This window comes from Podarcis bocagei (genome assembly GCF_964188305.1).
Source record: "Podarcis bocagei genome assembly, chromosome: 8".
NCBI lineage: Eukaryota > Metazoa > Chordata > Lepidosauria > Squamata > Lacertidae > Podarcis > Podarcis bocagei.
The window spans coordinates 59,755,004-59,770,983 of record NC_138133.1 but is presented as its reverse complement, the minus strand read 5'-3'; positions in this window follow the sequence as shown (position 1 = coordinate 59,770,983).

The following is a 15,980-nucleotide window of genomic DNA, read 5'->3' as shown; positions in this document are numbered from 1 at the left end:
CTTTCTCTTTCTGCTCTTCACCCCAAAGAAAACATTTACAGTAACTGCAACCAAATTATTCTCAATCATCGTATTTGTTTTTCTTATGGAGATTTCAGCGTCATGCTCTGTGGTCCAAGTTCCCATATTCCAGTCAACAAACAAATGACATCTGGCTTCTCTTTACTCGGACAGCAAAGATGCTTCCTGTTGCCTTTCTTCCTACTTAAAATTTTAAATTGCAGAAACCAGTATTCTTAAAAATGAGTTTAACAATCCACCACAAAGCCACATAGATTATTAGTCCTTTATAATCAGACTACTTTGGTAGTTTTAGGCGGCACTCCTTAGCGAAGGATTTTTGGGAAACTGATAGGGTTATCTTATTTGTGATTATGTGACCTGATACTGAGCTACTGGGAAACAGTAGGAAAGTTAACCAGGAAGGTCAGGCCATGGCAGAACATCACTGCTAAAGAATACAATTTAATTACTGCATAGATAAATATTTTGGAGAGGGAAATATTCCATGGATTGTTGACCTTTTCTCGGCAGACATGACAATTTGCTATCAAATGCGAATAATACTGGGTTGTATCCAACTAGGTTATGATCAGAGTAGACCCATTGGAATTAATGAACCTAAGTGAGCCATGTCCATTGATTTCAGTGGGTGATACTTAGCTAAGTTTTACTCTGGGGGGAAAAACCCATTGAAATAATGGACCTCACTAAGGGAGCAATCCTAAATACAGGAGGCCAGCATACTTTACACTGGCTCAAGTTAAGCTAGCATAATGTATGCCAGATCCAAACTCCTTTTAGCAGCAGGGCTACTGCCAGCTGAGTTGGCCTAAGCCTAGCAGAGGGAAAACAAGCCTTTTTTCTTTTTTCTTTTTTTCCATTTTTCAATAATATTTTTATTCATTTTCCACAAAAGGGGAAAAAACCCAATTTTTTATACAATCAATTCACATTTTATCACACATTCATCTCTTTTTTTGACTTCCCTCAGCTCCTCTGCCGATCTTTCGTTTGCGTCAATATTATTAACGCATTTCTTAACTTAGTATTGCCTTTAGATATCTCCTTCCCGCCTCTTATTTTCTTTTTAACAATATTCCACTGTTTTTCACAGAGTCTCTTGAAAACCAACAAACGTTATCTGTTCATCACATATGCCTTTCAGATAATCTGTAAATCTTCCCCAGTCCTCGATGAACTTTTGGTCTCGTTGATACCGAATCTTCCCTGTTAGTTTGTCCAATTCTGCATAATCAGTCAATTTCAGTCTCCATTCTTCCACCGTCGGTAACTCTTCCTGTTTCCATTTTTGGGCCAGAAGTATTCTCGCTGCTGTAACTGCGTATTGAAAAAGTTTACAGTCTTTCTTACTTATCTCATTTCCTACCAATCCCAATAAGAAGGCCGCCGGTTTCTTAATAAATGTATATTTCAACATCTTTTTCAATTCATTATATATCATTTCCCAGAAGCCTCTCGCCTTTTTACACTCCCACCACATATGATAGAATGTCCCTTCTTTTTCTTTACATTTCCAACACTTATTACATGTTTTATACATTTTAGCTAGTTTTACTGGCGTTATATACCATCTATATACCATTTTCATCACATTTTCCTTTAACGCAGTACATGCCGTAAATTTTAGTCTTTCATTCCATAATTTTGACCATTCATCATATTGTATATTATAACCGAAAACAAGCCTTTTGGGTTGCCAAGTCATGTGACTGAGCTCAATGCAGTTAAGAACCAGCATAAGTCCCCCTTTACCTGGTCCTGCCACTTGTCCTCCACTCTCCTTCAGTGAGCACATGCCTCAGCTCAGATGGCTTCACCTTAGCTAAGCTCGGCTGAGAAAGCCATGCCAGCATATCTCCAGCTGAACTGCCTGTGACAGTTGAGAGCAAGTTGGGACCTGTGGCAGTGAGTTCCATAGTTTAACTGTGCACTGAATCTGCCAACATTCAGCTTAATTGGCTGTCCACAAATTCTAGTGCTATGAGAGAGGGAGAAACACTTTTCTCTACTTTCTCCAAAGCAATCAAAGCAATGACAAACCTAGACAGCATCTTAAAAAGCAGAGACATCACCTTGCCAACAAAGGTCCGTATAGTTAAAGCTATGGTTTTCCCAGTAGTGATGTATGGAAGTGAGAGCTGGACCATAAAGACGGCTAATCACCGAAGAATTGATGCTTTTGAATTATGGTGCTGGAGGAGACTCTTGAGAGTCCCATGGACTGCAAGAAGATCAAACGTATCCATTCTGAAGGAAATCAGCCCTGAGTGCTCACTGGAAGGACAGATTCTGAAGCTGAGGCTCCAGTACTTTGGCCACCTCATGAGAAGAGAAGACTCCCTTGAAAAGACCCTAATGTTGGGAAAGATGGAGGGCACAAGGAGAAGGGAGCGACAGAGGACGAGATGGTTGGACAGTGTTCTTAGAATCATAGAATCATAGAATCATAGAGTTGGAAGAGACCACAAGGGCCATCGAGTCCAACCCCCTGCCAAGCAGGAAACACCATCAGAGCACTCCTGACATATGGTTGTCAAGCCTCTGCTTAAAGACCTCCAAAGAAGGAGACTCCACCACACTCCTTGGCAGCAAATTCCACTGTCGAACAGCTCTTACTGTCAGGAAGTTCTTCCTAATGTTTAGGTGGAATCTTCTTTCTTGTAGTTTGGATCCATTGCTCCGTGTCCGCTTCTCTGGAGCAGCAGAAAACAACCTTTCTCCCTCTTCTATGTGACATCCTTTTATATATTTGAACATGGCTTGAAGCTACCAGCATGAGTTTGACTAAGCTGCAGGAGGCAGTGGAAGACAGGAGTGCCTGGCGTGCTCTGGTCCATGGGGTGACGAAGGGTCAGACACGACTAAACAACTAAACAACAGCATGTATAGTTTTATAACCTTTTATTGTGTCACTTCTCACTTGCCTCTTTTCTAAACTAAAAAGCCTTAAATGCTGCATTCTTTCCTCATACGGAAGTCAGTCACTCCATGATGTTTTTAAAACTCTATACAATTGTATTCCTAAGTAATAGCCTATTGGGTTTTTTATTTGAGTTGATGATGTATTATGAATGTTATTACAGGAACTAGAACATTATTTAGTACTTTACCTGTTTAAGCAGAAAAACTGCAAAAAAAAAAAAAAAGTAATAAGGAAAACACTGGTTTGGGATCCAAAAGAGTTTTTAAGCACCATCAATTTCTCCCCAGAGTGTGGGTCACATGTAGCATTTAAAGTCTTCACCAATAAGACCACACGTGGAATACTGCGTCCAGTTCTGGGTGCCACAATTTAAGAAGGATATTGACAGGCTGGAATGTGTGCAGTGGAGGGCAACCAAGATGGCCAAGGGTCGGGAAACCAAGGTTTTTGAGGAACAGTTGAGGGAATTGTGTAAGTTTAGCCTGGGAAAGCGAAGAATATCTCAAGGGCTGTCACATGGAAGATGGAGCAAGCTTGTTTTCTCCTGCTCTGGAGGTTAGGACCCAAACCAATGGTTTCAAGTTACCTGAGAGGAGATTCCAACTAAACATTAGAAATAACTTTCTGACAGCTGTTTAACAGTGGAACAGATTCCCTGTTGACAGGGCTGTCTTAAGCATATGCGGTGCTGGGGTGCAAAGATCCACCCAGTGCCCCCCCCCAGGTTGCCCAGTCCCAGGTGCACAGGAGGGTGGAGCCGCCCGGCTGCCTCAGCGTCTCACTGGCTTGGTCGCCTCTGAACTCACGTAGCAGAGCCGCCTGCAGCAGAAGAGCCCATCACAGCGCTCTGACTGACGGGCGGGCTCTTCCCTGGACTCAACTCTCGGGCCCCAGACTCTTGGCCTGGCGCCCCTGAGAGCCCAGTGCCCGGGTGCCTGGCACCCCTAGCGCCTATGGATAAGACGGCCCTGGCTGTGGACCCTCCTTCCTTGGAGGCTTTTAAGCAGAGGTTGGATGGCCAACTGTCATGGATGCTTTAGTTGAGATTCCTGCATTGCAGGGGGTTGGACTAAATGACCGTCAGGGTTCCTTCCAACTCTAATGGGTGTGCTGTAATAAATTGCTTAGACAGCGCATGCTACGTGTATGGAAGGTATCGGGTGGAAAATCATCAACAGGGCCATTGGGGCCAATGGAGAACATCTGATTGTTCTTCAGAGCACACATGCCCTACACAGTTTGTGACTAGTTTTATTTAATAGACCAATGCATAAACCCATTTGCTTTTCTTTGACTTGCATTTTATAACATTTCTGCAGGTTCTGTGATGTGTCTAAACTTATTGCAACTAGTGGTCCTTTGAAGGACTGTTTTTAAACAGCTTCATGTTGAATATACCAAAGAATGGGCCTTTAAACCTTGCTAACAATTCTGTTTTCCTTTACTGAAACAACATCCTTACTCAAAACTAAAATGGCACCCTAGTTTCTTTAGTTCTTAGTGATAAAGAAAAAAGAAGAGATAGAGACCAAGTAGAAGTAATCACTTCCTGGCCCCAGTGGCCATCTGAAAAACTGGAATAGAAACCACAAGAGTTTTTCTCCCATAAATGTCCCTGATTCAGGCATAAATCCAGTGCTGGGAGTTATCCTCATGCTTCCATTTTATATCCTACAAAGGGAAGGCAAATCAAAGGTTTTCATGTCATATATTATGTTAAAAACATAACGAGACCTGTTAAATATATTTATTAGCCTATAAAATGAGAATTGCCTTTGCTGTTGCAGCTGGACTGAGCTTTATAGACAATTCTGCAAATCCCCAAAGTAATACTACAAAGGCCAACAACTGTGAGCCAATGACAATGTAACATCACATTTATGGTAACTAGTAAGTGGCAAACAGAACTCTGTTATGCATAATCATTCAGATATTTCACAGTTGCTTAAGTCAATACAATCATTGCTCACAGTAAGGTCCAAATACCTTGTTATTTTAGCTACTTTGTATTCATTTAAGGAGTCTCTGCCTGCAAGGATGATCCAATTAACTCTAGCACAATGAAAACACTGAACTTCATGGTGTGTCAATTTCTTCATCTATAGGACTGAACCTTTGAATCCTGTTTTTCATTTTCAACACCACATGGCAGGAAGGCAGGCCTAGATGACCTTCCTAGACTGTAATAGCCCTTTGTGGCTCAAATGTTGGTCATTTGAATTATCTGTTTGCACATATATAATCAAACTGAAACCTCAGCAGGACTCTTTGTTGTTGGATATCACTTTTAAGGCCATTCACACTTTACTTTTCTCTAACATGGGTGTAAATATTCATACTGGGAAAAGTCACATAGCATGGTCTGAAGACACCTTACTTGAAACTAAGCTGGCCTGGATTTGGATAGTATATGGATAAGAAGTTGCCTGGAAAGCTCATATTCTGTAGGGCCCAGAATGGAAGAAATGGATGGAGATATAAAGTATAAATACAGTGGTACCTCGGGTTACAGACTCTTCAGGTTACAGACTCCACTAACCCAGAAATTGTACCTCGGGTTAAGAACTTTGCTTCAGGATGAGAGCAGAAATCGCACGGTGGCGGCATGGCGGCAGCAGGAGGTCCCATTAGCTAAAGTGGTACCTCAGGTTAAGAACAGTTTCAGGTTAAGAACCTCCATAATGAATTAAGTTCTTAAACCGAGGTACCACTGTAATATAAATAAATAGGTGAAAAAGTAAGATATGAAGACTGCTTCACATATTTACTTTTTCTGATTGAAGGCCTGCATTGGGAAAACGTAATGTGTGAAAGGCTTTACAAGTGTATTTTCTCTCTCTACAGTTATAACATATCTGCATATCAGAAAAAATAATAGTAGCAAAATGGACATGAAACCTGGAATATAGCCATTGGTCATTCCATTTGTTAAAATCGCAAATAACACATTTCTTTAGCCCTCTCCCTCTCTTCCCATAATTAAAGAACTCCCTTGCCAAGGTTTGTGAAACATTTCCTCTCTGAGGAAAATCTGGGGAAGTCCCCAGAGCGATTGGCAGAAAGTGAGATGTGCACAGTATCTTTATTCAGTTCTATAAATGGCTTTTCCGTTTCACATTCCTGTTTGGAGTGTTCACTGGAGATAAATTTATTTGTCTGTGGGGCTTCTCTCAATTTTACCATCCTGTCGCAACGCTAAGAGCCACAGCCTCCGCCAATGACGCTGCTGCGCTTAGCAATATTCTTGAGATATTGAGGAATATTTGTCACTGCGTAACGGAGATAACAAAGAAATTGAAAGATGACTTAATAAAATACCAGACTGTCTAGTGGGAGTGAGGTGTGGGGGGTGGGGTGGGGTGGAATTCCAGTACTGTTGCTCTACTTCTCATTCATGCTTTTGCCTCATTTTCTGTCTTGTGAAAGGAAAAGCCCAGCTGAGGTGCTTTCTCTCTCACTCAGCATACTGCCCACAAACTCCCACATACGCTGCAGTTGGAAGAAATAGTCACCACTTAATCAGAGGTCAAGGTCCATTCGGATTGTGCTGCCAAAAGATTGTGTACTGGATTTTCTCTTCTGAATCACTGGCAAGCCAATCAAATAGCATTCTTCTTACCATAATCCTGTCAAGCAGATTGAATTCCTCCTCAGATTTCTTGTAAAGCTGCGGCTGTGTGGATTTGGAGGCTAAATCATCTTATATTGGTACATTTTCATAATTAATGGCCTTTTGTGTATTCTCTTATAGATTAGCTTTTGCAGTCTTCACTGCGGTGTAGCTTCAAGCAGTCTGTTCTTCCTATGCTGCTGGTGGTTTCCTGTTTTATAGGAATAGCTTGATCAGGTGCCATTGCCATTTCTGTTCATGAAATATAAATAACCATTACCCACCACACACATTTAAATATGGCTTCAGGCCTGAATAAGATAATCAAGAGCCACAAAAATCAGAACAGGAATTAATCTGACAGAAATGAAAACTCTTTTGAATATACACTCTCAAACCGTACAGTGCTTAAAGGGAAATAAGCAAAACTGAAAATTTCTATCTTCTCCCTCCCTCCATTTGTCTTTCCTCAGGTAATGTCTTTGTATCAGTGAGCCAGTGAGGTGCAGTGGGTACAGCATTAGACTAGGGCCTGGGTTCAAATTCCCACTTAGCCATTAAAGTCCCCGAGTGATTTGGGGCTAGTCACTGTCTCTTGTTCACAGTTTAGCTTTTCTCTATATAGTTATATAAACCCTTTAGATGTGTGTGTGTGGCTATAAACAGCTAGTGTTGTTTTATATTCTATTTGCTGTATTGCTGAATATTGGAAAAACCAAATAGAGCTTTTAAGAAATGTACTGAGATGGAGCCTGGCCTGTTTTTTGGGTCAGTAATTACCACAGAGAACAAGCTGCAAATCTGCAAGCCCCATTACTTATCATTCATTTGTAGTTTAGTGTGATCAAGAAACACAACTTTGAATGGAACTATTGCAGATAGAATTGGATCAGGCTTTCCTCTTAATAGTGTCTGTCACCAGGGGCCAGGATCTAACCTCCATGCCAATGGGATGCCCTTCTCCTCTTTTACTTTGTAAATGAAGACTTACCATTTACTTTGGTGCCAGCCCTAAACCAAATGGTACTCCTTCCATTTGTCCAACTTTTGAATACCTTGAATTTTTTTTAATGGCTGTTGTAGCCCATTTCCATGACTTTGATGCCCAATTTGCATGCATGATTTATCCCAGTTCTATGAGATGTGATAAGATGTCTGTGTGTAAATTCATCACTCTCTCTCACACACTCTCGCCATTTGTTGAATGGGCACTGAAGCTAGAAATTTTCCCATGAAAATTTGGCAAGTGTTGCTCAGTTAGGTTGCCTGTATCGTCTGCTCCTAAACCTGTCTCAGATCACTCCTCATATTGATGAGTAACAAATAACTACACTCTGTGACCAGAAATTTGACTACATAAATGTGTAGGTACACAAAATGGTGGCTTTGTACAAACTCAGCCTAAAACTTGGGTCGCTGGCATGTTATCAAAATGATAAATAGATATAGAAAAATGTGTCAGGTTGCTTTTCTTTCTCACTTGATTTCAACCACATGTTTTAACTTTAAGTTGATCCCAACCATGCCTTGTGATGATGATGTCAGATTCAAGTCAGTAATGATGAAGTCAAGAGCTGAAAAATGGCAGGGCCTAATCTGAAAGTTCAGGCCCTTGTAAATCACCGAAGTTGATTATTGTGGAACAATTCTTACTAGGCTAGTTCTTGAGAGATTTTGCACTTATGTGGCCACCTGCTTCACAGTTAAAGAGTGAAAAATTTTCTTGAACAGAATCTTCTGTTCATGCCATTCTTTACAGCTTACATAGTGCAGAGCAGCCTTCCCTAACCTGGTGTCTTCCAGATGTTGTGGAACTCCAACTCCCATGAGCTTCTGCCAGGGATGATTGGAGTTTTAGTTCAAAACATTTGATGTTGAATCCAGCCGAGTCAAACACAGACCCATTGAAATTAATAGACTTCAGTTGTCACATCCATTGCTTTCAGTGGGTCTTTTTAGAACATTACTTAATTGGATTCAAGTTCTGGAAAGCATCAGGTTGGGGAGGGCTGGTGCAGGATGGGTAAGTAAACTCAAATCCCTGGTCTGTAAATAATGGACTGTCGTTCAGAAGAAAGATTTGTTTGCTTTTTGCTATAGGATCTCAAGATAAAAGCAAAGTTGCCCCATTTTTAATGGCGTTAGGCAAGTCCAGAGAATGTAATTATATAGGAAGCTGCCTTACTGAGTCAGACTATTGGTTCATCCAGTTCAGTATTAACTGCAATGAGTGGTAGCAACTCTCTAGGATTTCAGACGTGGTTCTCTCACATTCATACCTGGAGATGCTGGGGATACTCTGCCACTTGAGCTACAGCCGTTCCTCAAAAGGCAGAATGCAGTTGATGTTATTGCAGATACTGAATAAATCTGAAGGTTATTTTACTGTCTGCTTTTAGATTTGTAGATGCATTTTTCTATACAGAATTTTAAAATAGTGAGTGGCTAAACGAGAAAAATGGGCGGAACGGAGCTATGTCAATAACACCTGAAGCAGGCTTCTCCTGCTGTTTTTGGACTGCAGTTCCCATAATCTCTGACCACTTGTTCTGCTAGCTAGGGGTGATGGGAGTTGTAGTCCAAAAACAGCTGGAGACCCAAGTTTGGGAAACCCTGACCTAGAGGGCCAAATGTTCTAATGCTAAGGCCCTCCCACATGTGTACAAGTTTCTTACGAGACAGAGATGAGTCTGATAGCATGAGTAAAGGCATCATTTAGACCTTGCCCAACTCTAATTGACTTTTTCAATATTAATGATACTACTACTAATAATAATAATAATTAGCCACCCATCTGACTGGGTTGCCCCAGCCACTCTGGGTGGCTCCCAACAGAATATTAAAAACACAATAAAACATCAAACATTAAAAACTTCCCTAAACAGGGCTGCCTTCAGATGTCTTCTAACATCTAAAAGCTCTGCTAATACATACAAAGAAGATGTGGACCCTTGTTTACCCATTACTGATTGGTGACATTTTTGTTTAAAGCAGCCAGGACCTTTCTTCTTCAGTTCAATATGTAAAGAGACTAGGGTGAGCACTTAAAAAGAAGAAATGCCCCACCCCAAAAGGTGACAAAATATGCAGATTTGTATAAAAACTGCATAAACTAATGTATATGTATGGATAACAAATTTACAAATAATTATTATAATTAAGTTAGAAATACAGTACCATAAGCTTCACTAGCCCAATTTGCTAACTTCTAACCAAGGACAGATCCACACCATACATTTAAAAGATATCCAGCCCTCTTAAACTAAAGTTCCCTGAATTCTTTGGAGGAAGTTGTGAATCTACCATTTCCAGTACAATTCGTGATTGTGTGTATTTCCATATAGGACTTTAAAGGTCATCTTAAGGTCTAAACTGAAATAAAATGTAGGGGCTTTTCTCTTACTTAGTGTGTGGTAACAGGGACTGGGCCTTCTCGATGGTGGCACCAGTTTTTGGAATTTTTTCCGCACGGTTGTTTGCCGTGTGCGTACTCTGCTATGTTTTAAGCACCTGCCAATGGCTTTTAGAGGCTCTGTTCTTTTACTGAAGATGGTTTTGTTTTATTTGAACCCCTGTCCTGTTCCGTTTTCTCCGCTGCTTTATAGTTTTCTATTTCATTTTAGTAATTTGTTTGGATTGATGTTGTATCAGTCTTGTACAGTGCCTTGAAAATATCCAATTGAAAGGAAGGATAAAAATGACTAAAACACTGCAACAGACAGATAAAACCTGAAAACTTTCCTTCCTAGGAATCGGAGGCTCTCCATGAAAAGACCCATCCTAAGCCCTTATGCTAGTGGGAAGAGATTGAATCTCTGTGGTCTCCACTATTTCCCTTTAATCTTGTGTGTAATTACCACAGTGGCGTACATCAAAGGAAGATCAGCTTGAACACACAGTACCACCGCTTGCAGATTCTTTATAAATACCCAATTTAGGGATGATTTTTGCAAAGATCTATCCAACTGTAAGTACACAATTAATAGTTCCATTGATGTCTTAACTGTGCAGGTTGCTCTCCAGGGAGATGATATATGGAGGGACCTGTCTTGTGATAAGGATTGGTCTTTTGATCTAAGAACAGAGGGTATATATGCAATACAGACCTAGACTGGCTAAACAGTCATTGCCTCTCTTCGGGGATGTCTGTAAACTGTAGGGGATGAGTGTGTGTGTGTGTGTGTGTGTGTGTGTGAGAGAGAGAGAGAGAGAGAGAGAGAGAGAGAGAGAGTGTCATAGGGCTTATTCAGACTTCCTCTTGTCCCACTGCTTTCCCCTGTTCTCCCTGGAGAAAACTGCTCTTTAGCACTCAATTGGAGCAAACGGCAATCTGAGGTTTCTCCAGATTGATGTTTCCTCTGATTTAGCACTAAAGAGCGGATTTTCCCAGGAAAAGCAGTAGGGCAAGGGGAGAACTGCTGGGACTCATGCCTAGAAAGTGTGGGTCAAATGGAAAACCGTTCGGACCCATGCTTTCTGTGTGCATGTGGAAAATAGATCTGACATATGTGTGGGTAATTAACAAAACAATAATCTGGGAGTAAGTTTAAAATGTTTAAGTAAGTTTAAGTAAGTTTAAAATGCTTTACTTACTAGATGCAAAGGTCTGGTTCATGCATTATTCCATGCAACAGCAAGGAGAACACAGGTAGATTACTATTGGTTGCAAAATACAGCATATAGTTTAAAACATGCTGTGTGAACTTGGAGCATGTTCAGACATGTCCATCATGGTCAATAACATGGCATGGAGAGAGAGTGAGGAACAGCAGCTTCACTTCCTCACCTCACAGAGAACAGGGGGCATGACCTAGGCATGATCTAGGGACAGAACTTTCTGGTCTTACCCCTTTCATGCACTAACTAGCACTCATGCATAGATATGTTTGAGTGCAATCTCCCACATTCTAGGCACAGGATAAGCGAAAGTGTTGATGATCCCATAGAGAGGGTGGTATGTATCTAACAGAATATCCTCAGCAGCCTCCTGAAACTATATTTTCAGGATTTGGGGCATTACAAAGCTGGTCTAGTGGAAAACAGGTACAGCTTTTAGAAGTGTGGATACAGTAATTTCAGAGCCATCAAAAGGGTTGGCATCTTCTAAGGCCCATATGCCAGCAGTCTGCTGATCCCCAGAGCTCCCTCACCCTGCTTAATCCAACAAGAGCCTCTGTTTGCCTTGCTCTCTCATTCTGAGCACCGATGATGAGTGGCACAAAGGGAGACAACAAGGAAATGGGCAAAGGTGATAGTGGCAAGCTGATGGGGCCACTTGAGGAATCTTGAGCAAGGAACCCACAAAACCTGGAGATGCCACCAAGCCCTTTATGACTTTTTTATATCCTGTGCCCATAATTCCCACCGCTCCCTCCAGAACAGTAAAATACCAGCAATAATAAGGACTTTGAAAAGTTCAGGAATTTTATAAAATAGGCAGAAATCTCAATGGGTGGTGAAACACATGACAATCAGAGTGTGTTTTGAGAAAGTTTTACGAACTTTCATACTTCCAAAGTTTCCTCTTTGCCTTCTCAGTTGCAGACCACTAACTTTCTTGATCACCCAACTTTAGCTGTTTCCCAAACTTTGCTGCTATGCAGGCTCTTAATTGGATTACAGAAACAAAGGATTTAGTTATCCAAATCCTTGAGAGAGCAGGCCAGTGGGAAGTTTTGCTGAAATCATTTTACATCAGTGCTATCTAACTGGTTTGGATAGCAACTTAGCCAACATCAATAAACAAGTTTCTGTGCTGAAAATGAAGAGTCCTTGGTTACACAATAAATCATGTGGGATTTTATTTTTTAAAATGTTTTTAGAAAAGGGAGTGTGGTCCACAGAATCTCCTAACAGGACAGTGCTGCTCGTTTAACTTGTTAGAGCTATATTTCTACTCTGCAGATATATTGATCATTTTTAAGAGATTGTACAATTCACTCAGCCAAGCTTGAGGCCACTTGGCTTAAAAGTGACCAACAAACATTAAATAAAACTTATGTGTCTTTAAACAGTTGCAGGCAGTTTAGCAGATGCTGATTCCTTTTCCACTGTGATGTTCTGACTTTTTTTAAAAAAAAAGGCTACCTTCAGTCACAGCAGTTGTTGGACTTTTTATTTATTTATTTTTAAATCCTAGTAATGTCTGGGGAAATCTGGACGTACGGCAGCCCTAATATATCTCCTGTTTACATTAACTGATGACCAAAATTATTGTCCAAAGGCAACAAATTATACATTTTCTAAAGAATCATATACAGGTGTTGTTAATATATGCTTTAAAAAGATCAACGACTATCACTTGTAACCATGAGAGAGCAAAAAAACCCAAGGGAGCATCCCCAAATCTTGTAACTATAAGGGAGGAAGCAAATATAATTCCTCATCAAGCCCGCCTGGGGCCAAAGTTTTTAGCCTCAATATTCACTCACTTTCTTTCCTTCACAAATTCTTATCATCATCTGTATATAGCAATCTGAAATTGACAAATGAACAGCCTTCTATTGGGATTTAACTGCAACACTTAGGAGCTATTTCTGTATTTATTGACCTTTGGCATCCTAAGTGTGTGTGCTTTCTTTATCACTGCTTGATATTCACAATGTTGTTCTGTTTTATTGAACACTTGCAGCTTATATGCTTTGTCATTTTTAACATTGATTATTTCATGTTGACATTCATTATCTTTGTTTATTCTTCAGCTGATTCACATTTTTCTGTTGGGGTGACTGGCTTTTTTTTTTTTTTTTAAAATCAAACTGTATATACCAGCTATCCATTTAAATAGATCAGCAGGTTACTGGAAGAAATATTTTGCTATTCCAGCTCTAACAGTTACTCTACTCAAGTCCATGTATTTTCTCTCAATTTCTCGCTGCATGCATATCAGTGTTGCACCAGTAATAAGTAGTTACACTTTAAATGCACAATAGTATTGCTGGTTACAGTACAGCTTGTAGCCTTTCCATATTTTTAGCAACTTCATTAATCTGCGAGGTTCAAATTTCCTTCTTCTTCTTCTTCTTCTTCTTCTTCTTCTTCTTCTTCTTCTTCTTCTTCTTCTTCCTCTTCCTCTTCCTCTTCCTCTTCCTCTTCCTCTTCCTCTTCCCATCCCACCATTCATTTTAGGTGTTCAGATTAATCTTCCAACCCCCATTTTATCCTCACAAGAATTCTGTGAGGTAGGTTAGGCTGAGAGATCATGAATGGTCAAAGGTCACCTAGTTAGCCTCATGAATGAGTGGGGATTTTATCCCTGGTCTTCCAGGTCCTAATCCAACACTCTAACCACTACACAACACTGGCTCTATGCCCCACAGTTAATTACTGCTGTTATATCTATTAACGAAGGACTATTTTTTAAAAATGGCTAGTGAAGACCAATGATTAAGGTTGCTATCTTATACCCACTCATCTGGGAGTAAGCCAAACTTAGCTCAAAGGGGACTTATTTCTGAGAAGACACATACAGGATTGCACTGTTAGTCATTAACATCTTAATTTATGTCTGTCTAATTCTGAGGTATAAGACTACTCATACATTTTGAAACTCTCTTTCACTCCATCTGGACTTGAACCTTTTGTGGCATAGCTGCTACTCTTCTTGCACTAAGAAAAAAATTCTACAAACACTCAGGATGACTCACCAGGAGAAGATGCAGTGATTCAAATAGTCCCATTGTTACTTCATCATCACAACTGGAATTATACCAATTTGTGGTAATGATACTGTGTTTATGCTGCATTTTAGTATAGACACAGCCAAATACTTCAACTTCAGATCTGAATTCAGTGCATTTGGGCATCTCAGTGTCTTCAGTTTAAATGCCACATGGGTTTAGTTTTTTACTTCTCTGCCTTGAGCTGCACCTCATCAAGGACCTTGAGGAAGTAATTAAATTGGTTTACAGGTGTTTTCAGACAGATTAACCCCATGAATTTGGACTATTCAAGTATAAGTGTGACAGCTGTAGAGTATGGCCACCATTTTATGTTGTGGTATGCATCACTCAAAGGTGCCAAAGACATTTGGCTGTTTCCTTTTATTCATCTATTAATGGCATGTGCTAATCTTTTTTCAGACCCTCTTCCCATATCTGGTTTTCAAAAGGGTCATAGAGAAATGGATAGGCCTGCTTTAGAGTGCAGCTGCTTCTGGTCTCTTCTCTATGATTTCAGAGAAGTGTCCGACGCATACCTGCAAACTCACAAGTTAGTTGATGCATCTTTAGTAGCAAGTAAAACTGGAGTGGCTGAACCGTTACCAGAAGCATACATCACCTAAACATTTGGGGTTTTTCGTATATTAAATTATATACATAGTTGGCATTTACTGACCTATTTCCACTGTCTAGGAAACACTGTTCAACTGAGAAGCAGAGTTATTGTGACCACAATTATATATAAATTGCTTCTCTAATGGGAAGAACTAGAGAAGTGGGAGTTGCTTTGGAGTAATCACGCTTAGGGGTGCATTTAGTAATTTTGCTTGCATTAAGTCACAGGATATTGCAACCAACTAGCTAATATAAGACAGTGTTTCCCAACCACTGTTCCGCGGCACACTAGTGTGCCGCGAGATGTTGCCTGGTGTGCCGCGAGATGTTGCCTGGAGGGAGGTGGGCGAGTCGGGCGGCGAGAGGCGGGGCGGCGGCGGCGAGGAGAGGCCGCCCAGCGCGGGGCTCTCGCCGTCTGCCTGCCTGGCTGCCTGCGAGCTCGGCGGGCAGCGCCTCCGTCCGCAGCGCCCGCCTCGCGGCTCTCATTCCCTGCCCCTGCCAAAGCTCACCCAGCCAAGCCGCGCTCTCCTTCCTGCCTCGCTTTGCTGCCTCCTCCCCCCCACCCCCAAAGCTTGGAGGTTCCCCGGCAAGGGGGAGGGGAAAAAATTGAAACTTACACTTTCGTGCGTCCCTCCCGGCGTGATGCTGCACGCTGACGTCACGGGGCTGTAATGGTGGTGTGCCTCGAGATTTTTTTCATCAAACAAGTGTGCCTTTGCCCAAAAAAGGTTGGGAAACACTGATATAAGACAGTCACCCCCGACTGGGGACCCTCCCCCCCCCAGCTACTCCCTACCTAGCTGGCCCTGCTTGGCAGCCTCCTTGAATGCTTTTCCTATGCTGGAATGTATTCTCGAATGCTCATACTTCTTGCTTGCCTTGGATGGAGAATAGAGTGGGATGTGTGAGTAAATTAACCTTTGTTGCTGTACCCACTTTTGCTTCTGGACCACCCACCACGGGCATGTGGTTCCCAGGTTGTGTAGAAGGCAAGGCAGCCCTTGGTCTGAAAAAAAAAAAAAACACCCTTTCCTTACAATGAGCCAGGACAATGGACCATATAGTACAGTATTGTGCCTGGCAGTGCTTCCCCAAAGCTTCAGACAAGCTTATTTTCTAGCCCAACTTGAAGATGCCAGGAATTGAA